Source organism: Thalassophryne amazonica, chromosome 4, assembly GCF_902500255.1.
Source record: "Thalassophryne amazonica chromosome 4, fThaAma1.1, whole genome shotgun sequence".
Classification (NCBI taxonomy): domain Eukaryota; kingdom Metazoa; phylum Chordata; class Actinopteri; order Batrachoidiformes; family Batrachoididae; genus Thalassophryne; species Thalassophryne amazonica.
In genome coordinates this window covers 90,699,554-90,722,912 of record NC_047106.1, presented here as the reverse complement: position 1 = coordinate 90,722,912, position 23,359 = coordinate 90,699,554, and the positions used below count along the sequence as shown (strand labels likewise).

The window sequence follows — 23,359 nt, the reverse complement described above, 5'->3', positions numbered from 1 at the left end:
TGAAGCCACTGCTGGAGCAGTGTGGACTGGCTATATACACCACTGTGGTGAGTATAAGGATGCAATGCAGCATTATTTACACCGCTGTGGTGTATATAAGGCCATAATGTGCAGTTATTTACACCCCTGTGGTGTAAATAAGAACACAGTAGGGCATTATTCACACCACCGTGGTGTATAGAGCCTTTACCGGAACAGTGTGTGTATGCATCCTGCTCTGCATTCCAGGACTCGGTGCTGGGATGTAGCCCTGTAGCACCTGAGTCCTGGAGAAGCTGTAAAGAGAAGCGCCCGATCCGGCAGACATCTTTATAAATCTCATTGGAACGGCACCAAACAAAAGTTCCAGCATCATCACCTTGCCCAATGCAGATTCGAGATTTATCGCTGAATATGACTTTCATCCAGTCATCCACAGTCCACGATTGCTTTTCCTTAGCCCATTGTAACCTTGTTTTTTTTTCTGTTTAGGTGTTAATGATGGCTTTCGTTTAGCTTTTCTGTATGTAAATCCCATTTCCTTTAGGCGGTTTCTTACAGTTCGGTCACAGACGTTGACTCCAGTTTCCTCCCATTCGTTCCTCATTTGTTTTGTTGTGCATTTTCGATTTTTGAGACATATTGCTTTAAGTTTTCTGTCTTGACGCTTTGATGTCTTCCTTGGTCTACCAGTATGTTTGCCTTTAACAACCTTCCCATGTTGTTTGTATTTGGTCCAGAGTTTAGACACAGCTGACTGTGAACAACCAACATATTTTGCAACATTGCGTGATGATTTACCCTCTTTTAAGAGTTTGATAATCCTCTCCTTTGTTTCAATTGACACCTCTCGTGTTGGAGCCATGATTCATATCAGTCCACTGGGTGCACCAGCTCTCCAAGGTGTGATCACTCCTTTTTAGATGCAGACTAACGAGCAGATCTGATTTGATGCAGGTGTTAGTTTTTGGGATGAAAATTTACAGGGTGATTCCATAATTTATTCCTCAGAATTGAGTGAGTCCATTTTTTTTTTTTTCCCTCTGCTTGGTCTAAAAAGTAACCGTTACTGACTGCCACAATTTTTTTTCCTGATTTCTTATAGTGTTTCTTAATGCCAGAAAGTTGCCATTTGAAATGACTTTAGTTTTATGTCATGTCTGTGATCTGCTTTTTTTCTACAAAATTAAACAACTGAATGAACATCCTCTGAGGCCGGTGATTCCATAATTATTGCCAGGGGTTGTAGTCATGAAATGACATGAATGAGAAGCAGGGTGCTCTTATGTCCACATCTGCTGGCGGCATGTCGAGCTGGCCCCGCGCGCATGTCCTGCATGATAGCCGTGTCTTGGTGATGGTGTGCCACAGGACAGATACTGCATCATGTGGAACAGAGCTCATGTGGGTGATGTGACATTCAGATTGGCCGCTGCATGTTATGATCTGATGGTCCATTTCACCTGGGGTAGCCTGTCAGTGCGCGCATGCTCGCTGCAGCCCATTGCAACAGCCATATATGTTTTTATGTATGTCCACGTGAGAACAGCAAGCAAACACATGCGCATGACAGTGGACAGTTGTTAGTTCATGTCCGTCCTAACACGGTATGTGTTCTCCAGCTGGGATGTCCAGAACCACAGATCTCCACAGTTGCTTCTGTCAGCGGACACACCCCGTCAGTTCAGCGCACACATTAACGTGTCACTATGTCTGTTTCCAAAGCCACACTTGTGCGGGCAAATTTCACATCCAGCTTGAAAGTGATTGTCTGCTGACTGTTGTCGTGCTAATAGTGCGAATGGCCACACATTTTCTAAGTGCCAAGTGAGTGGTGTTCGATATTCATGTGTGTCACCTGGAATTTGCCTGACACCTGCCGCGAGAGGGTTTGATGGGCTCTCACAGGGCACACTATGTCTTTTAGCCGCTGGTTGCGCAAGTAGTTGTTGCAAGAGGTCTTCAAGGCATTGGAGGCAGCTACGATTTTAGATGCATTGCATATGATTTCTGCTTCATGGGCACTTCTGCGCCATTTGAACACATTCGTACTATGTGTGAAGGCCCTGGGTTTTTACATAAAAATACAGCAATAAGTATCTTTTAACTTAAATAAAAGTAAAGATTTGCATGTACATGGTCTTAAAAGCAGACACACTGTTGATTTATGCCCTGGCAGTCTCTTCACTGTGCCTTCACTGCACATGCGTCATTTCGGTGCTTCAGCAGCAATTCACAGATTATTGTTTCTGCTTAAAACTGCACTCCAATAATCTATCTCAGCGATAGTTATCTGAAGCTTTTGAACAACAATCATTACCTCCACCAAGGAGGTTATGTTTTCGGTCATGTCCGTTTGTTTGTTGGTTGGTTGGATTGTTCACAGGATTAATCAAAAAATCCTCAATGGATTTCAATGAAATTTTTTACCGGGGTGTATCTTGGCCTAACTTAGAAGTCATTAAATTTTAGTAATGATCCGGAATACGTTCCAGATCCTGTAATTTTTTTATGGATTCTTTATCATTGCAGGATAGGGTCAATTTCAACATTTTTGCATCTAATTTCATGAAGATGGGTCACAAAGGCTGAACAAAAATTAAGTTACGATTACGACACAACAATAATTTAGCATTTGTTTCTCCTCATTGAATAAACTTGTCATTAGAAAAAATCTTGTGGAGTTCATGCAGTTTCTCTTAATAAATACATTTGCTGAAGATCTAAGGGTTTAACCCTCTGCGGCCGACGCCGTCCTATACGATGGCTGAGACCTTTACTAAATTCTAAATAACTTTTTAATATGAGATAGAAACTTACTTCTTTTGCTGAAAAGTTAACTCCGCAGACTATCAAGCCACCATCCACCATCTTTGTAGCTCATAGAAGCTGTGTGATGACATGAGCAATGTGAGTGTCCAATCAGAATTGGTTCACCATCACATAGTTTTCCAAAATCCAATTGTAGGGCAGATTTACCTCACGTGACACACCAAATATTGTTTTTAGGAGTGATGTGTTACGAGTTGGCCTGTTTGAATAGCCCCCTGGCTGCTCCAATGCGCCCTGCACCATTACGCACAGTGAAAGTGAAAGTGAGCAGACGGAGCAGATGGAGGGCCTCTCATACAATCTCATGTGCTCAAACAGTGTGTGAGTGTCAGGATTGCTCGACTAGTTTTCCTGTGAATGTTACTGGATAAGCCTATGGCAAGCTCTCTCACTCCAGTGTAAAGCACTGTTTACCATATCAAATTGAACGAGGGGGGAGGGGCCGCTCCTCAAACTGAATGAGCCTCTAAGTGTGAATGTTGCTTTCAGAGCAGGAGAGAACAAACACACATTCAGCTTCATAGTAGAAGTTTGTGATGTGACCTTTGTGTAATAGCAGACAGAAATTGCTTTGAGATGAAGACAAACAAAACGCATAGATCATTTTGTATATATTGTTCAAAATGTGCATTTGTGTTTATTGTTTGAACATATTTGTTGTACAGTCTTTTACACAAGGGCCAAAATTCAAAACAGTTGTTTATTATAGTTTGCTGTGTGTTTTGAATAAATGTCTGTAGAAAATTATATTCCGCTTTAGTTTTTCTTTTCTTATTTCTAATTGTAAACCTTTATTACACTTCTAAAACACAACTATAGCATATATATTTTGAAAGTACAGGTTGTCCTGAAGAAAAGAGATAGAATAAAAAAAAAATTTGATTGTGGGATGCAGCGAGAGCTGTTAACAGCAATAAAACATTTATGCCAGGCAAGTCAACTGTCCAAAAAATGCCCTCGGACCCCAGAGGGTTAACCACTGAATCTGAAACATGATGGTAGATGCGTGAAAAGACGTGGAATAAGTGTCTTTGCCAAAGGGTATTCAATCAATTAATCAATCAATTTTTTTATATAGCGCCAAATCACAACAAACAGTTGCCCCAAGGCGCAAGGCCATACAATAATTATGTAAAACCCCAACGGTCAAAACGACCCCCTGTGAGCAAGCACTTGGCTACAGTGGGAAGGAAAAACTCCCTTTTAACAGGAAGAAACCTCCAGCAGAACCAGGCTCAGGGAGGGGCAGTCTTCTGCTGGGACTGGTTGGGGCTGAGGGAGAGAACCAGGAAAAAGACATGCTGTGGAGGGGAGCAGAGATCGATCACTAATGATTAAATGCAGAGTGGTGCATACAGAGCAAAAAGAGAAAGAAACAGTGCATCATGGGAACCCCCCAGCAGTCTACGTCTATAGCAGCATAACTAAGGGATGGTTCAGGGTCACCTGATCCAGCCCTAACTATAAGCTTTAGCAAAAAGGAAGGTTTTAAGCCTAATCTTAAAAGTAGAGAGGGTGTCTGTCTCCCTGATCTGAATTGGGAGCTGGTTCCACAGGAGAGGAGCCTGAAAGCTGAAGGCTCTGCCTCCCATTCTACTCTTACAAACCCTAGGAACTACAAGTAAGCCTGCAGTCTGAGAGCGAAGTGCTCTATTGGGGTGATATGGTACTACGAGGTCCCTAAGATAAGATGGGACCTGATTATTCAAAACCTTATAAGTAAGAAGAAGAATTTTAAATTCTATTCTAGAATTAACAGGAAGCCAATGAAGAGAGGCCAATATGGGTGAGATATGCTCTCTCCTTCTAGTCCCCGTCAGTACTCTAGCTGCAGCATTTTGAATTAACTGAAGGCTTTTTAGGGAACTTTTAGGACAACCTGATAATAATGAATTACAATAGTCCAGCCTAGAGGAAATAAATGCATGAATTAGTTTTTCAGCATCACTCTGAGACAAGACCTTTCTGATTTTAGAGATATTGCGTAAATGCAAAAAAGCAGTCCTACATATTTGTTTAATATGCGCTTTGAATGACATATCCTGATCAAAAATGACTCCAAGATTTCTCACAGTATTACTAGAGGTCAGGGTAATGCCATCCAGAGTAAGGATCTGGTTACACACCATGTTTCTAAAATTTGTGGGGCCAAGTACAATAACTTCAGTTTTATCTGAGTTTAAAAGCAGGAAATTAGAGGTCATCCATGTCTTTATGTCTGTAAGACAATCCTGCAGTTTAGCTAATTGGTGTGTGTCCTCTGGCTTCATGGATAGATAAAGCTGGGTATCATCTGCGTAACAATGAAAATTTAAGCAATACCGTCTAATAATACTGCCTAAGGGAAGCATGTATAAAGTGAATAAAATTGGTCCTAGCACAGAACCTTGTGGAACTCCATAATTAACTTTAGTCTGTGAAGAAGATTCCCCATTTACATGAACAAATTGTAATCTATTAGACAAATATGATTCAAACCACCGCAGCGCAGTGCCTTTAATACCTACGGCATGCTCTAATCTCTGTAATAAAATGTTATGGTCAACAGTATCAAAAGCAGCACTGAGGTCTAACAGAACAAGCACAGAGATGAGTCCACTGTCCGAGGCCATAAGAAGATCATTTGTAACCTTCACTAATGCTGTTTCTGTACTATGATGAATTCTAAAACCTGACTGAAACTCTTCAAATAGACCATTCCTCTGCAGATGATCAGTTAGCTGTTTTACAACTACCCTTTCAAGAATTTTTGAGAGAAAAGGAAGGTTGGAGATTGGCCTATAATTAGCTAAGATAGCTGGGTCAAGTGATGGCTTTTTAAGTAATGGTTTAATTACTGCCACCTTAAGAGCCTGTGGTACATAGCCAACTAACAAAGATAGATTGATCATATTTAAGATCGAAGCATTAAATAATGGTAGGGCTTCCTTGAGCAGCCTGGTAGGAATGGGGTCTAATAAACATGTTGATGGTTTGGATGAAGTAACTAATGAAAATAACTCAGACAGAACAATCAGAGAGAAAGAGTCTAACCAAATACCGGCATCACTGAAAGCAGCCAAAGATAACGATACGTCTTTGGGATGGTTATGAGTAATTTTTTCTCTAATAGTTAAAATTTTGTTAGCAAAGAAAGTCATGAAGTCATTACTAGTTAAAGTTAATGGAATACTCAGCTCAATAGAGCTCTGACTCTTTGTCAGCCTGGCTACAGTGCTGAAAAGAAACCTGGGGTTGTTCTTATTTTCTTCAATTAGTGATGAGTAGAAAGATGTCCTAGCTTTATGGAGGGCTTTTTTATAGAGCAACAGACTCTTTTTCCAGGCTAAGTGAAGATCTTCTAAATTAGTGAGACGCCATTTCCTCTCCAACTTACGGGTTATCTGCTTTAAGCTACGAGTTTGTGAGTTATACCACGGAGTCAGACACTTCTGATTTAAAGCTCTCTTTTTCAGAGGAGCTACAGCATCCAAAGTTGTCTTCAATGAGGATGTAAAACTATTGACGAGATACTCTATCTCCCTTACAGAGTTTAGGTAGCTACTCTGCACTGTGTTGGTATATGGCATTAGAGAACATAAAGAAGGAATCATATCCTTAAACCTAGTTACAGCGCTTTCTGAAAGACTTCTAGTGTAATGAAACTTATTCCCCACTGCTGGGTAGTCCATCAGAGTAAATGTAAATGTTATTAAGAAATGATCAGACAGAAGGGAGTTTTCAGGGAATACTGTTAAGTCTTCTATTTCCATACCATAAGTCAGAACAAGATCTAAGATATGATTAAAGTGGTGGGTGGACTCATTTACTTTTTGAGCAAAGCCAATAGAGTCTAATAATAGATTAAATGCAGTGTTGAGGCTGTCATTCTCAGCATCTGTGTGGATGTTAAAATCGCCCACTATAATTATCTTATCTGAGCTAAGCACTAAGTCAGACAAAAGGTCTGAAAATTCACAGAGAAACTCACAGTAACGACCAGGTGGACGATAGATAATAACAAATAAAACTGGTTTTTGGGACTTCCAATTTGGATGGACAAGACTAAGAGACAAGCTTTCAAATGAATTAAAGCTCTGTCTGGGTTTTTGATTAATTAATAAGCTGGGATGGAAGATTGCTGCTAATCCTCCGCCCCGGCCCGTGCTACGAGCATTCTGACAGTTAGTGTGACTCGGGGGTGTTGACTCATTTAAACTAACATATTCATCCTGCTGTAACCAGGTTTCTGTTAGGCAGAATAAATCAATATGTTGATCAATTATTATATCATTTACCAACAGGGACTTAGAAGAGAGAGACCTAATGTTTAATAGACCACATTTAACTGTTTTAGTCTGTGGTGCAGTTGAAGGTGCTATATTATTTTTTCTTTTTGAATTTTTATGCTTAAATAGATTTTTGCTGGTTATTGGTAGTCTGGGAGCAGGCACCGTCTCTACGGGGATGGGGTAATGAGGGGATGGCAGGGGGAGAGAAGCTGCAGAGAGGTGTGTAAGACTACAACTCTGCTTCCTGGTCCCAACCCTGGATAGTCACGGTTTGGAGGATTTAAGAAAATTGGCCAGATTTCTAGAAATGAGAGCTGCTCCATCCAAAGTGGGATGGATGCCGTCTCTCCTAACAAGACCAGGTTTTCCCCAGAAGCTTTGCCAATTATCTATGAAGCCCACCTCATTTTTGGACACCACTCAGACAGCCAGCAATTCAAGGAGAACATGCGGCTAAACATGTCACTCCCGGTCCGATTGGGGAGGGGCCCAGAGAAAACTACAGAGTCCGACATTGTTTTTGCAAAGTTACACACCGATTTAATGTTAATTTTAGTGACCTCCGATTGGCGTAACCGGGTGTCATTACTGCCGACGTGAATTACAATCTTACCAAATTTACACTTAGCCTTAGCCAGCAGTTTCAAATTTCCTTCAATGTCGCCTGCTCTGGCCCCCGGAAGACAACTGACTATGGTTGCTGGTGTCGCTAACTTCACATTTCTCAAAACAGAGTCGCCAATAACCAGAGTTTGATCCTCGGCGGGTGTGTCGTCGAGTGGGGAAAAACGGTTAGAGATGTGAACGGGTTGGCGGTGTACATGTACAATACAGGGTATTCCATGTGACGTCAGTGACCCTATGGCCTTGGCGGAGGTTTGCGCTCTCCGAGTGCTTCTAGCTGTTGTGGTTCCTGTTGTTTTATCATTGTTGTGAGTGTTATAGATTTGTTGTGTTTTTCTAGTTCAATTAGTGTCATCCGTTTGATGAAGAATTATGCTGTCACCATGAGTGACAACATAATGCCTTGCTTTTGATGTCTTCTGCCACCATCTGTCACTGTTGCCAACTTTCTTGCTAAAAACTGGTTACTTTCCAAACCCTCTTGATGACGTACTGTCTCAAAAGCAACGAGTGACAAATCTAGCTACTTTTCCTGGTATCGCTGGAGACTTTTCTGGTGTTTGGTGACTCAAAAGTGAAAGCACATATTGATCTGGTATCTGGACTCACCGAGCTGCAGCGGGTCTCCCCACCTCTGCTGCAAAGCACTGAATGGAGGGATATCTACAGTCCTCAGTGTTCAAACACACACGGGATGCATCCTCATCTCAGACTCAGTCAGCCTATACCTTGTTTGCTGCACTGTGACTAATTAGTCACACAATTAGTCACAATAAATAGACATAGAAAGACATAGAAAAAAACTTAAATTGTACAATAACAAAAGTAAAGGTAGACTTTAACATTAATTCTCTTTTTAAAAAATTCTTTATAGAACATGGCAGTTTTATGACATTTGGGGAGTCTATAAACTTAATACTGCTTATATACTGTATTGTTCAAATTCACCCAGACGTCTGTGTAAATTCCTTTTCAGTACTCTGCATTTATTTACCAAACAATATTAAAAGATGTATTCAGTGGGCTCGGCCACAGTTTTTTTTTTCCCTACAGCATCTTTTACGATATCATACTATGCAAATAATATGCAAATTAGACTATGACATTATTTTGCAACTTTTAATGACTTTTAGGATAGCCAATAGCTCCAACCCCAATTCCAATGAAGTTAGGACGTTGTGTAAAATGTAAATAAAAACAGAATACAATGATTTGCAAATCCTCTTCAACCTATATTCAATTGAATACACCACAAAGACAAGATATTTAATGTTCAAACTGATAAACGTGATTGTTTTTGTGCAAATATTTGCTCATTTTGAAATGGATGCCTACAACACGTTTCAAAAAAGTTGGGACAGTGGTGACATCACCTTTCCTTCTAACAACACTCAGAAAGCATTTGTGAACTAAGGACACTAATTGTTTTAGCTTTGTGGGTGGAATTCTTTCCCATTCTTGCTTGATGTTCGACTTCAGTTCTTCCTCAGTCCGGGGTCTCCGTTGTCGTATTTTGCGCTTCATAATGCGCCACACACATTTTCAATGGGTGACAGGTCTGGACTGCAGGCAGGCCACTCTTGTACCTGCACTCTTTTACGACAAAGCCATGCTGGTGTAACACATGTAGAATGTGGCTTGGCATTGTCTTGCTGAAATAAGCAGGGACATCCCTGAAAAAGACATTGCTTGGATGGCAGCATGTGTTGCTCCAAAACCTGGATGTACCTTTCAACATTGATGGTGCCATCACAGATGTATAAGTTGCCCATGGGTACTAACACACCCCCATACAGATGCTGGCTTTTGAACTTAGCGTTGGTAACAATCTGGATGGTCTTTTTCCTCTTTTGATTTCCAAAAACAATTTAAAATGTGTACTCATCAGACAACACCACACTTTTCCACTTTGCATCTGTCCATTTCAAATGAGCTCAGGCCCAGAGAAGGAGGCGGCGCTTCTGGATGTTGTTGATGTATGCTTTCACTTTGCATGGTTTTAACCTGCACTTGTAGATGTAGCAACAAACTGTTAACTGACAGTGGTTTTCTGAAGTGTTCCTGATCCCATGCAGTAAAATCCTTTACACAATGATGTTAGTTTTTAATGCAGTGACGCCTGAGGGATCACGGCAGTCAATGTTGGTTTTCGGCCTTGCCGCTGACGTGTAGAAAGGTCATCAGATTCTCTGAATCTTCTGATAATATTATGGACTGTAGATGATGGAATCCCTAAATTCCTTGCAATTGAACACTGAGAAACATTGTTCTTAAACTGTTGGAGTATTTTTTCGTGCAGTTGTTCACAAAGTGGTGATCCTCACCCCATCTTTGCTTGTGAATGGCTGAGCCTTTTGGGGATGCTCCTTTTATACCTTCACCTGTTTCCAATTAGGTGTTCTTTGAGCATTCATCAACTTTCCCAGTCTTTTGTTGCCCCGTCCCAACTTTTTTGAAATGTTTTGCAGGCATCCATTTCAAAATGAGCAAATATTTGTACAAAAACAACATCAATCAATTTGAACATTAAATATCTTATCTTTGTGGTGTATTCAATTGAATACAGGATGAAGAGGATTTGCAAATCATCGTATTCTGTTTTTATTTACATTTTGCACCACATCCCAACTTCATTAGAATTGGGGTTGTACTTTTTTTACTGAGGAGTTGGCAACACTGATACAGTGGGGGAAAATAAGTATTTGACCCCCTGTCAGTTTTGCAGGTTTTCCCACTACAAAGATTGGAGAGGTCTGTAATTTTTATCATAGGTACACTTCAACTGTGAGAGACAGAATCTAAAAAAAAAAAAAAAACTGTTGTGAAAGTGTAGTGACACGGACCCACAACAGGGGGCGCAAATGAACGGTCAATAGATGAGCCAAAAATTAACAATTTAATGTTGTGAAGGAGCACAACGAACATACAGACAATCTCAGAATATGATTACAGTCAATCCACAAAGGTGACGTGTGGGCAGGCTCGAGGATAGAAGACGTCTGTCCTGAGAAGAGCCGGAACCACACGATTTCCGCCGCCACCGAACCTGGTGAATACTGAAGCCGCCAAGTCCCGAATTCCCAGGTGATCACCGTCCCCGACTGTCGGATCTGGTACTGCTGGCGAGAACAAAGACAGTCAAGTGTGGGTGTGTGTACACCCCGTAACAACAACGGTGGGAATGCCACCTCCACCTCTCACTCAATATGTAGCAGAGTACCGCAGTGATTCCTCAGGGGAAAAGAGTGCAGTCCAGCACTCAATCAGCTCCCGCAGACAGAGGATAACAGGTACTCCTGCAAAGACTCACAATATACAGATTGATGTGTAAAACACAAACGGCTGAGTATATTACCTCCAATGAAGTACGATATCTTGGCAACGAGGTGGAGATGACGTCTGGTCTTTATGGAGTGAGATGATGTTGAGTAGATGGGTGACAGCTGTCAAGAGATAATGAGTGACAGCTGTCACCCCCGGCTGTGTCCGTGGCGGCAGCGCCCTCTCGTGCCTGAAGCCCGCACTTCAGGCAGGGCGCCCACTGGTGGTGGGCCAGCAGTACCTCCTCTTCTGGCGACCATAAAACACAACAGGACCCCCCCCCCTCAACGGGCGCCTCCTGGCGCCCGACCAGGCTTGTTCGGGTGACGGTGGTAGAAGTCGGCCAGGAGGGCCGGATCCAGGATGAAGCTCCTCTTCACCCAGGAGCGTTCTTCGGGTCCATACCCCTCCCAGTCCACCAAGTACTGGAACCCCCGGCCCATCCGACGGACGTCCAGGAGCCGGCGCACTGTCCAAGCTGGCTCCCCGTCGATGATCTGAGCAGGAGGCAGCGCCGGTCCGGGAGCACATAGGGGTGAGGTGTGGTGAGGTTTGATTCGAGACACGTGAAAAACTGGATGGATCCGCAGTGAAGCCGGGAGTTGGAGCTTCACTGCGGCAGGACTGAGGACTTTGAGGATCTTGAATGGTCCGATATATCTGTCCTGAAGTTTCGGGGAGTCCACCTGGAGGGGGATGTCCTTCATGGAAAGCCACACCTCCTGCCCGGGCTGGTAAGCAGGGGCCGGGGATCGCCGGCGGTCTGCATGGGTCTTCGCCCTCGTCCGGGCCTTCAACAAGGCAGAACGGGCGGAGCGCCACACCCGACGGCACTTCCGCAGGTGGGCCTGGACCGAGGGCACACCGACCTCTCCCTCCACCACGGGAAACAACGGGGGCTGATACCCCAAACACACCTCAAATGGGGAGAGGCTGGTGGCAGAGGACACCTGGCTGTTATGTGCATACTCGATCCAGGCCAGATGTTTACTCCAGGCCGTCGGGTGCGCGGACATCACACAGCGTAGAGCTTGCTCCAGTTCCTGATTGGCCCGTTCTGCCTGTCCATTGGTCTGCGGATGATACCTGGACGAGAGGCTCACAGTAGCCCCCAGTTCCCGGCAGAAGCTCCTCCAGATGTGTGAGGAGAACTGGGGACCATGATCTGAGACGATGTCGGTGGGTATCCCATGCAGACGGACGACGTGGTGGACCAGGAGGTCTGCTGTCTCCTGGGCTGTTGGGAGCTTCGGGAGGGCCACGAAGTGGGCCGCCTTGGAGAATCGGTCCACTATCGTGAAGATGGTGGTGTTGCCCTGGGACGGCGGGAGGCCCGTGACGAAATCCAGGCCGATGTGGGACCAGGGGCGATGAGGCACAGGTAACGGCTGGAGAAGTCCTTGGGACCTTTTATGGTCTGCCTTGCCCCTGGCACAGGTGGTGCAGGCCTGGATGTACTCCCGGACGTCGGCCTCCATAGACGCCCACCAGAAGCGCTGCTGGACAACTGCCACGGTCCTTCGCACCCCTGGATGACAGGAGAGCTTGGAACCGTGACAGAAGTCCAAGACTGCAGCTCTGGCCTCTGGTGGGATGTACAACCGGTTTTTCGGACCTGTTCCTGGGTCCGGGCTCCCTGCCAGGGCCTCCCGGACGATCTTCTCCACGTCCCAGGTGAGGGTGGCCACGATAGTGGACTCAGGCAGGATGGGCTCCGGTGGATCCGACAGTGCAGTTTTGACCTCCTCTTCGTGTTCCCGGGACAAGGCATCCGACCTCTGGTTCTTGGTCCCGGGGCGATAGGTGATCCGGAAGTCAAAACGCCCAAAGAACAGTGACCAGCAGGCTTGCCTGGGGTTCAGCCGCTTGGCGGTCCTGATATACTCCAGGTTCCGATGGTCAGTGAAAACCGTGAACGGCACAGACGCTCCCTCCAACAGGTGTCTCCACTCCTCAAGAGCCTCTTTCACCGCAAGGAGTTCTTGATTGCCGACGTCATAGTTCCGTTCAGCCGGGGTCAACCTGCGTGAAAAGTAGGCACACGGGTGAAGAACCTTATCAGTCTCTCCGCTCTGGGATAGCACGGCTCCTATCCCTGAGTCAGAGGCGTCTACTTCAACCACGAACTGGCGGCTAGGGTTGGGCTGCACCAAAACTGGCGCAGTAGAAAACCGTCGTTTCAACTCCTTGAACGCGGCTTCGCACCGATCCGACCAGGTGAAGGGGACTTTTGGAGAGGTCAGGGCTGTCAGGGGGCTAACTACCTGACTGTAGCCCTTGATGAACCGCCTATAGAAATTAGCGAAGCCGAGGAACTGTTGCAGCTTCCTACGGCTTGTTGGTTGGGACCAATCTCTCACCGCCGTAACCTTGGCCGGATCAGGGGCGACGGAGTTAGAGGAGATGATAAACCCCAGGAAGGACAAAGACGTGCAGTGAAACTCGCACTTCTCGCCCTTCACAAACAGTCGGTTCTCTAACAACCGCTGCAGGACCTGACGTACATGCTGGACATGGGTCTCAGGATCCGGAGAAAAGATGAGAATATCGTCCAGATATACGAAGACGAATTGGTGCAGGAAGTCCCGCAAGATGTCATTAACCAAGGCTTGGAACGTCGCGGGGGCATTGGTGAGGCCGAACGGCATGACCAGGTACTCAAAGTGACCTAACGGGGTGTTAAATGCCGTCTTCCATTCGTCTCCCTTCCGGATCCGAACCAGGTGATACGCATTTCTAAGATCCAGCTTAGTAAAGATTTTGGCTCCATGCAGGGGGGTGAACACGGAATCCAACAATGGCAACGGGTATCGGTTGCGAACCGTAATCTCATTCAGCCCCCTGTAATCAATGCATGGACGGAGTCCGCCATCTTTCTTGCCCACAAAAAAGAAACCTGCCCCCATCGGGGAGGTGGAGTTCCGGATCAGCCCGGCAGCTAATGAGTCTCGGATGTAGGTCTCCATTGATTCGCGCTCAGGTCGTGAGAGGTTGTACAGCCTGCTGGATGGGAACTCAGCGCCTGGAACCAAATCAATGGCACAATCATACGGACGGTGCGGGGGAAGGGTGAGTGCCAGATCCTTGCTGAAGACGTCAGCAAGATCGTGGTACTCAACCGGCACTGCCGTCAGATTGGGAGGGACTTTGACCTCCTCCTTAGCCTGTAAACCGGGAGGAACCGAGGATCCTAAACACACCCGATGGCAGGTTTCGCTCCACTGAACCACCACCCCAGACGGCCAATCAATCTGGGGATTGTGCTTCAACATCCATGGGAAGCCCAAAATCACACGGGAGGTAGAAGGAGTTACAAAAAACTCAATCTCCTCCCGATGGTTTCCAGACACCACCAGAGTTACTGGTTGTGTCTTGTGTGTGATTAAAGGGAGGAGGGTGCCATCTAGTGCCTGCACCTGCAATGGCGAAGGAAGCGCCACCAGAGGGAGCCCTACCTCCCTTGCCCATCTGCTGTCTAGCAAATTCCCTTCTGACCCCGTGTCCACCAGTGCTGGGGCTTGAAGGGTTAAATCCCTGCTCAGGATTGTAACTGGGAGTCGTGTGGCAATCTGTGTGTGTCTCACGTGAATGTTTTGACCCCCCCTTAACCCAGTCTCTGAGGGCGGTTGTTGTTGTGGCCGTTTGGGGCAGTTTTTCTGTGTGTGCTCCTTTGAGCTGCAGAGAAAACACTCCCCGCGGATCAGCCTCCTCATTTTGGCCCTGTGCGTTTCCCTAACAACGCCAGCAGGGGGAGCTGTTGCCCCATGGAGCGCTGCGGCTGTGGAGCGTGGAAAGGGCGGCCCCTTTTCGAACCCGGAAGGGAGAGGGACGGCGCATATCCGGCCACGTCCTTTGCCTCGCTCCCGACGGCGTTCCTCCAACCGATTGTCTAACCGTATAACGAGATCGATAAGCCCATCTAAATCCAGCGGTTCCTCCTTAGCTACCAGATGCTCCTTCAGGACCATTGACAGTCCGTTTATGAAGGCGGCGCGGAGCGCAACGTTATTCCAGCCGGACCTCGCAGCCGCGATGTGGAAGTCGACTGCATATTCGGCTGCACACCGGCGCCCCTGTCGCATTGACAGCAGCATTGTTGAAGCGGCCTCTCCTCTGTTAGGGTGATCAAACACTGTTCTGAACTCCCCCACAAACCCAGTGTATACTGATAACAACCGTGAGTTCTGTTCCCAGAGCGCTGTAGCCCAGGCGCGTGCCTTACCCCGAAGCAGAGCAATCACATAAGCTATTTTACTAGCATCTGACGCGTGTCGCGGCTCGTCTTTAGTCTTCTCAGGATGTCGTCTTTTAGATAACACAAACTAATTGCAAGTGATATGCTAGAAAATGACACAACACTTTAGAATAATTCAGCCTTAAGCAAGATAAAATGCACAGAGTTTTTAAGTTTATTTAAGCCTTCGACACAAAGCTTAGACAAACTGAGTCCTCTAGAGAGACTGAATATGACAACCGCGCTCGTCTATTTATTGGAGACCCGCGGGCATCGCTCCTCCTTCGACTTTTTTATTTATTTCATTCCCAAGACATGGTTTTCTATTGGAAGCGTCCTCTAGTGAACCCTAAGCAGGTGTTAGGCCATTATTTCAATGCGACAAATGCTCCCATTAAAACATGAAGGATTTACAACTGATTTTTTTAAAAGACCTTCAGCCACAGGTGCAGCTGGCCTGAGGCCCCCTCCGCACGTGGCCTCAGCCACACGTGCAGCTGGCCTGAGGCCCCCGCACGTGGCCTGCGGGAAAGCACCTAAAAGGCCTTGGAAAGCCCCTGACAGACTAAATGACTAATAGAGCCCTTTTTTTGGGTTGAACACCTGCTAGTTCAACCAGAGGACATACAGTTCGGATCAGGACACTTGATAGTTCATCACAGTTCAAATATGGACCTAAAAATTCTTCTACACGCGTACATGACGGGACGTTGTGCGAAGACGAGCGAACACTGCATGAGAAAGTCCGCGCACGTCTCCACACAACCTCCGTACGGCTCAGGAGGGCTTATGTATGCTTCAGGGGATGGTGGGAGGGGTTGTTGAACCACCACTGGAACGTTCATATCCTGCACAGGGTCAGCAGGAGGAGGAGCTGCAGCAGCGCCCTGAGCGCTCGCCGCCACCTGCGCGGAGAGAACCTCCATCCTGCGGTTCAGGAGGATGTTTTGCTCGGTCATTTGATCCAACCGAGCCGTAAAGGTGGTGAGAATGTGCTGCAGCTCACCAATCACGCCTCCTGCAGACGCCTGCGCTCCCTGCTCTCCCATTGGTCATTCAACAACCGGGTGATGCCCCTCGGAGTCCATGACGCTGGCCGAGATATCCTGTTGTGAAAGTGTAGTGACACGGACCCACAACAGGGGGCGCAAATGAACGGTCAATAGATGAGCCAAAAATTAACAATTTAATGTTGTGAAGGAGCACAACGAACATACAGACAATCTCAGAATATGATTACAGTCAATCCACAAAGGTGACGTGTGGGCAGGCTCGAGGATAGAAGACGTCTGTCCTGAGAAGAGCCGGAACCACACGATTTCCGCCGCCACCGAACCTGGTGAATACTGGAGCCGCCAAGTCCCGAATTCCCAGGTGATCACCGTCCCCGACTGTCGGATCTGGTACTGCTGGCGAGAACAAAGACAGTCAAGTGTGAGTGTGTGTACACCCCGTAACAACAATGGTGGGAATGCCACCTCCACCTCTCAATATGTAGCAGAGTACCGCAGTGATTCCTCAGGGGAAAAGAGTGCAGTCCAGCACTCAATCAGCTCCCGCAGACAGAGGATAACAGGTACTCCTGCAAAGACTCACAATATACAGATTGATGTGTAAAACACAAACGGCTGAGTATATTACCTCCAATGAAGTACGATATCTCGGCAACGAGGTGGAGATGACGTCTGGTCTTTATGGAGTGAGATGATGTTGAGTAGATGGGTGACAGCTGTCAAGAGATAATGAGTGACAGCTGTCACCCCCGGCTGTGTCCGTGGCGGCAGCGCCCTCTTGTGCCTGAAGCCCGCACTTCAGGCAGGGCGCCCACTGGTGGTGGGCCAGCAGTACCTCCTCTTCTGGCGGCCCACACACAACAAAAACAGTAAATCACATTGTATGATTTTTAAATAATTAATTTGTATTTTATTGCATAAAATAAGTATTTGACCCCCTAGAAAAACAGAGCTTAACAATTGGTACAGAAACATCTGTCTGCCATTACAGAGGTCAGACGTTTCCTGTAGTCCTTGACCAAGTTTTTACACACTGCAACAGGGATTTTGGTCCACTCCTCCATACAGATCTTTTCCAAATCTTTCAGGTTTGGAGTTTCAGCTCCCTCCAAAGAATTTCTATTGAGTTCAGGTCTGGAGACTGGCCAGACCACTCCAGGACCTTGAAATGGTTCTTATGGAGCCCCTCCTTAGTTGCACTGGCTGTGTGTTTGTGGTCATTGTCATGCTGGAAGACCCAGCCATGACCCATCTTCAATGCTCTTACTGAGGGAAGGAGGTTGTTTGCCAAAATCTCGCAATACATGACCCCATTCATCCTCCCTTCAATACAGTGCAGTCATCCTGTCCCCTTTGCAGAAGAGCACCCCCAGAGTATGATGTTTCCACCCCCATGCTTCATGGTTGGGATGGTTTTCTTTGCGTTTTTCTCATCCTCTAAACATTGTAAGTGGAGTTAATTCCAACAAGCTCTATTTTGGTCTCATCTGACCATATGACCTTCTCCCATGCCTCCTCTGGATCATCCAGATGTTCACTGGTGAACTTCAAACGGGCCTGGACATGTGCTGGCTTGAGCAGGGGGACCTTGCTGCCCTGCAGGATTTTAAACCATGACAGCATCATGTGTTACTAATGTAATCTTTGTGACTGTGGTCTCAGCTCTCTTCAGGTCATTGACCAGGTTCTTCTGTGTAGTTCTGAGCTTTCTCAGAATCATCCTTACCCCTCAAAGTGAGATCTTGCATGGAATCCCAGACCGAGGGAGATTGCCAGTCATCTTGTGTTTCTTCCACTTTCTAATAAATAATCATAACAGTTGTGTTCTACCAAGCTGCTTGCCTGTTGTCCTGTAGTCCATCCCAGCCTTGTGCAGGTCTACAGTTTTGTCCCTGGTGTCCTTAGACAGCTCTTTGGTCTTAGCTATGGTGGACAGGTTGGAGTGTGATTGATTGAGTGTGTGAACAGGTGTCTTTTATACAGGTAACAAGTACAAACAGGTGCAATTAATACAGGTAAAGAGTGCAGAAAAAGAGGGCTTCTTAAAGAAAAATTAACAGGTCTGTGAGAGACAGAATTCTTGCTGGTTGGTAGGGGGTCAAATACTTATTTTATGCAATAAAATGCAAATTAATTATTTAAAAATCATACAATGTGATTTTCTGGATTATTTTTTTTTCGATTCTGTGTCTCACAGTTGAAGTGTACCTACGATAAAAAAAATTACAGACCTCTCCATTCTTTGTAGATGGGAAAACCTGCAAAACTGACAGGGGGTCAAATACTTATTTTCCCCACTATATCTGTGTTGTGTGTGAAAAGCAAATAACACTTCTTTGCAGCAACCAGTAGGGTGCATAAAGACAAAAGCTCTGGCTTTTTCTTCCATGCAGCTTGCCACAATGTATAATTTAGAGATAAATCGTGTCTTCTTTTGAGAGAGATCAATCAATCAATCAATCAACTTTTTTCTTGTATAGCGCCAAATCACAACAAACAGTTGCCCCAAGGCGCTCCACATTGCAAGGCAAGGCCATACAATAATTATGAAACACAGTCTACGTCTAAAGCAACATAACCAAGGGATGGTCCAGGGTCACCCGATCCAGCCCTAACTATAAGCCTTAGCGAAAAGGAAAGTTTTAAGCCTAATCTTAAAAGTAGAGAGGGTATCTGTCTCCCTGATCTGAATTGGGAGCTGGTTCCACAGGAGAGGAGCCTGAAAGCTGAAGGCTCTGCCTCCCATTCTACTCTTACAAACCCTAGGAACTACAAGTAAGCCCGCAGTCTGAGAGCGAAGCGCTCTAATGGGGTAATATGGTACTATGAGGTCCCTAAGATGGGACCTGATTATTCAAAACCTTATAAGTAAGAAGAAGAATTTTAAATTCTATTCTAGCATTAACAGGAAGCCAATGAAGGGAGGCCAACACGGGTGAGATATGCTCTCTCCTGCTAGTCCCCGTCAGTACTCTAGCTGCAGCATTCTGAACCAACTGAAGGCTTTTTAGGGAACTTTTAGGACAACCTGATAATAATGAATTACAATAGTCCAGCCTAGAGGAAACAAATGCATGAATTAGTTTTTCAGCATCACTCTGAGACAAGACCTTTCTGATTTTAGAGATATTGCGTAAATGCAAAAAGGCAGTCCTACATATTTGTTTAATATGCGCTTTGAATGACATATCCTGATCAAAAATAACTCCAAGATTTCTCACAGTATTACCAGAGATCAGGGAAATGCCATCCAGAGTAACGATCTGGTTAGACACCATGCTTCTAAGATTTGTGGGGCCAAGTACAATAACTTCAGTTTTATCTGAGTTTAAAAGCAGGAAATTAGAGGTCATCCATGTCTTTATGTCTGTAAGACAATCCTGCAGTTTAGCTAATTGGTGCGTATCCTCTGGCTTCATGGATAGATAAAGCTGGGTATCATCTGCGTAACAATGAAAATTTAAGCAATACCGTCTAATAATACTGCCCAAGGGAAGCATGTATAAAGTGAATAAAATTGGTCCTAGCACAGAACCTTGTGGAACTCCATAATTAACTTTAGTCTGTGAAGAAGATTCCCCATTTACATGAACAAACTGTAATCTATTAGACAAATATGATTCAAACCACCGCAGCGCAATGCCTTTAATACCTATGACATGCTCTAATCTCTGTAATAAAATTTTATGGTCAACAGTATCAAAAGCAGCACTGAGGTCCAACAGAACAAGCACAGAGATAAGTCCACTGTCCGAAGCCATAAGAAGATCATTTGTAACCTTCACTAATGCTGTTTCTGTACTATGATGAATTCTAAAACCTGACTGAAACTCTTCAAATAGACCATTCCTCTGCAGGTGATCAGTTAGCTGTTTTACAACTACCCTCTCAAGAATCTTTGAGAGAAAAGGAAGGTTGGAGATTGGCCTATAATTAGCTAAGATAGCTGGGTCAAGTGATGGCTTTTTAAGTAATGGTTTAATTACTGCCACCTTAAAGGCCTGTGGTACATAACCAACTAACAAAGATAGATTGATCATATTTAAGATTGAAGCATTAAATAATGGTAGAACTTCCTTGAGCAGCCTGGCAGGAATGGGGTCTAATAAGCATGTTGATGGTTTGGATGAAGTAACTAATGAAAATAACTCAGACAGAACAATCGGAGAGAAAGAGTCTAACCAAATACCGGCATCACTGAAAGCAGCCAAAGATAACGATACATCTTTGGGATGGTTATGAGTAATTTTTTCTCTAATAGTCAAAATTTTGTTAGCAAAGAAAGTCATGAAGTCATTACTAGTTAAAGTTAATGGAATACTCAGCTCAATAGAGCTCTGACTCTTTGTCAGCCTGGCTACAGTGCTGAAAAGAAACCTGGGGTTGTTCTTATTTTCTTCAATTAGTGATGAGTAGAAAGATGTCCTAGCTTCACGAAGGGCTTTCTTATAGAGCAACAAACTCTTTTTCCAGGCTAAGTGAAGATCTTCTAAATTAGTGAGACGCCATTTCCTCTCCAACTTACGGGTTATCTGCTTTAAGCTACGAGTTTGTGAGTTATACCACAGAGTCAGACACTTCTGATTTAAAGCTCTCTTTTTCAGAGGAGCTACAGCATCCAAAGTTGTCTTCAATGAGGATGTAAAACTATTGACAAGATACTCTAACTCCCTTACAGAGTTTAGGTAGCTACTCTGCTCTGTGTTGGTATATGACATTAGAGAACATAAAGAAGGAATCATATCCTTAAACCTAGTTACAGCGCTTTCTGAAAGACTTCTAGTGTAATGAAACTTATTCCCCACTGCAGGGTAGTCCATCAGGGTAAATGTAAATGTTATTAAAAATGATCAGACAAAAGGGAGTTTTCAGGGAATACTGTTAAGTCTTCTATTTCCATACCATAAGTCAGAACAAGATCTAAAATATGATTAAAGTGGTGGGTGGACTCATTTACTTTTTGAGCAAAGCCGATAGAGTCTAATAATAGATTAAATGCAGTGTTGAGGCTGTCATTCTCAGCATCTGTGTGGATGTTAAAGTCGCCCACTATAATTATCTTATCTGAGCTAAGCACTAAGTCAGACAAAAGGTCTGAAAATTCACAGAGAAACTCACAGTAACGACCAGGTGGACGATAGATAATAACAAATAAAACTGGTTTTTGGGACTTCCAATTTGGATGGACAAGACTAAGATACAAGCTTTCAAATGAATTAAAGCTCTGTCTAGGTTTTTGATTAATTAATAAGCTGGAATGGAAGATTGCTGCTAATCCTCCGCCCCGGCCCGTGCTACGAGCATTCTGACAGTTAGTGTGACTCGGGGGTGTTGACTCATTTAAACTAACATATTCATCCTGCTGTAACCAAGTTTCTGTTAGGCAGAATAAATCAATACGTTGATCAATTATTATATCATTTACCAACAGGGACTTAGAAGAAAGAGACCTAATGTTTAATAGACCACATTTAACTGTTTTAGTCTGTGGTGCAATTGAAGGTGCTATATTATTTTTTCTTTTTGAATTTTTATGCTTAAATAGATTTTTGCTAGTTATTGGTGGTCTGGGAGCAGGCACCGTCTCTATGGGGATGGGGCAACGAGGGGATGGCAGGGGGAGAGAAGCTGCAGAGAGGTGTATAAGACCACAGCTCTGCCTCCTGGTCCCAACGCTAGACAGTCACAGTTTGGAGGATCCCAAAAAATTGGCCAGATTTCTAGAAATGAGAGCTGCTCCCTCTAAAGTGGGATGGATGCCGTCTCTCCTAACAAGACCAGGTTTTCCCCAGAAGCTTTGCCAATTATCAATGAAGCCCACCTCATTTTTTGGACACCACTCAGACAGCCAGCAATTCAAGGAGAACATGCGGCTAAACATGTCACTCCCGGTCTGATTGGGGAGGGGCCCAGAGAAAACAACAGAGTCCGACATTGTTTTTGCAAAGTTACACACCGATTCAATGTTAATTTTAGTGACCTCCGATTGGCGTAACCGAGTGTCATTACTGCCGACGTGAATTACAATTTTACCAAATTTACGCTTAGCCTTAGCCAGCAATTTCAAATGTCCTTCGATGTCGCCTGCTCTGGCCCCCGGAAGACAATTGACAATGGTTGCTGGTGTCGCTAACTTCACATTTCTCAAAACAGAGTCGCCAATAACCAGAGTTTGATCCTCGGCGAGTGTATCGTCGAGTGGGGAAAAACGGTTTAGAGATGTGAACGGGTTGACGGTGTACACGGGGCTTCTGTTTAGGGCTACGCTTCCTCCTCACAGTCACCCAGTCAGCCTGCCTTCCCGACTGCACGGGGTCTGCCAGGGGGGAACTAACGGCGGCTAAGCTACCTTGGTCCGCACCGACTACAGGGGCCTGGCTAGCTGTAGAATTTTCCACGGTGCGGAGCCGAGCCTCCAATTCGCCCAGCCTGGCCTCCAAAGCTACGAATAAGCTGCACTTATTACAAGTACCGTTACTGCTAAAAGAGGCCGAGGAATAACTAAACATTTCACACCCAGAGCAGAAAAGTGCAGGAGAGACAGGAGAAGCCGCCATGCTAAAACGGCTAAGAGCTAGTAGCTATGCTAAGCTAGCGGATTCCCAAACAGGGAATCCGACACTAGACAGGCTGTGGAGCAGCACAGGTAACGCACAACAACAGTGCTAAAAATAAAATAAAAATAAAAATCCACTGGACAGGCTGTGGAGCAGCACAGGCAACGCACGACAACAGTGCTAAAACAAAATAAAAATCCACTAGACAGGCTGTGGAGCAGCACAGGTAACGCACGACAACAGTGCTAAAATAAAATAAAAATCCACTAGACAGGCTGTGGAGCAGCACAGGTAACGCACGACAACAGTGCTAAAATAAAATAAAAATCCACTAGACAGGCTGTGGAGCAGCACAGGTAACGCACAACAACAGTGCTAAAATAAAATAAAAATCAACTAGACAGGCTGTGGAGCAGCACAGGTAACGCACGACAACAGTGCTAAAATAAATAAAAATCCACTAGACAGGCTGTGGAGCAGCACAGGTAACGCACAACAACAGTGCTAAAAATAAAATAAAATAAAAAT

General features: G+C 45.0%; 1 protein-coding gene across 1 annotated transcript in view; it reads left to right on the top strand.

Annotated features, from left to right (window-relative positions):
- Positions 1-23,359, top strand: part of LOC117509221 (extracellular calcium-sensing receptor-like) — a 60,043-nt gene that overhangs the window by 4,932 nt on the left and 31,752 nt on the right.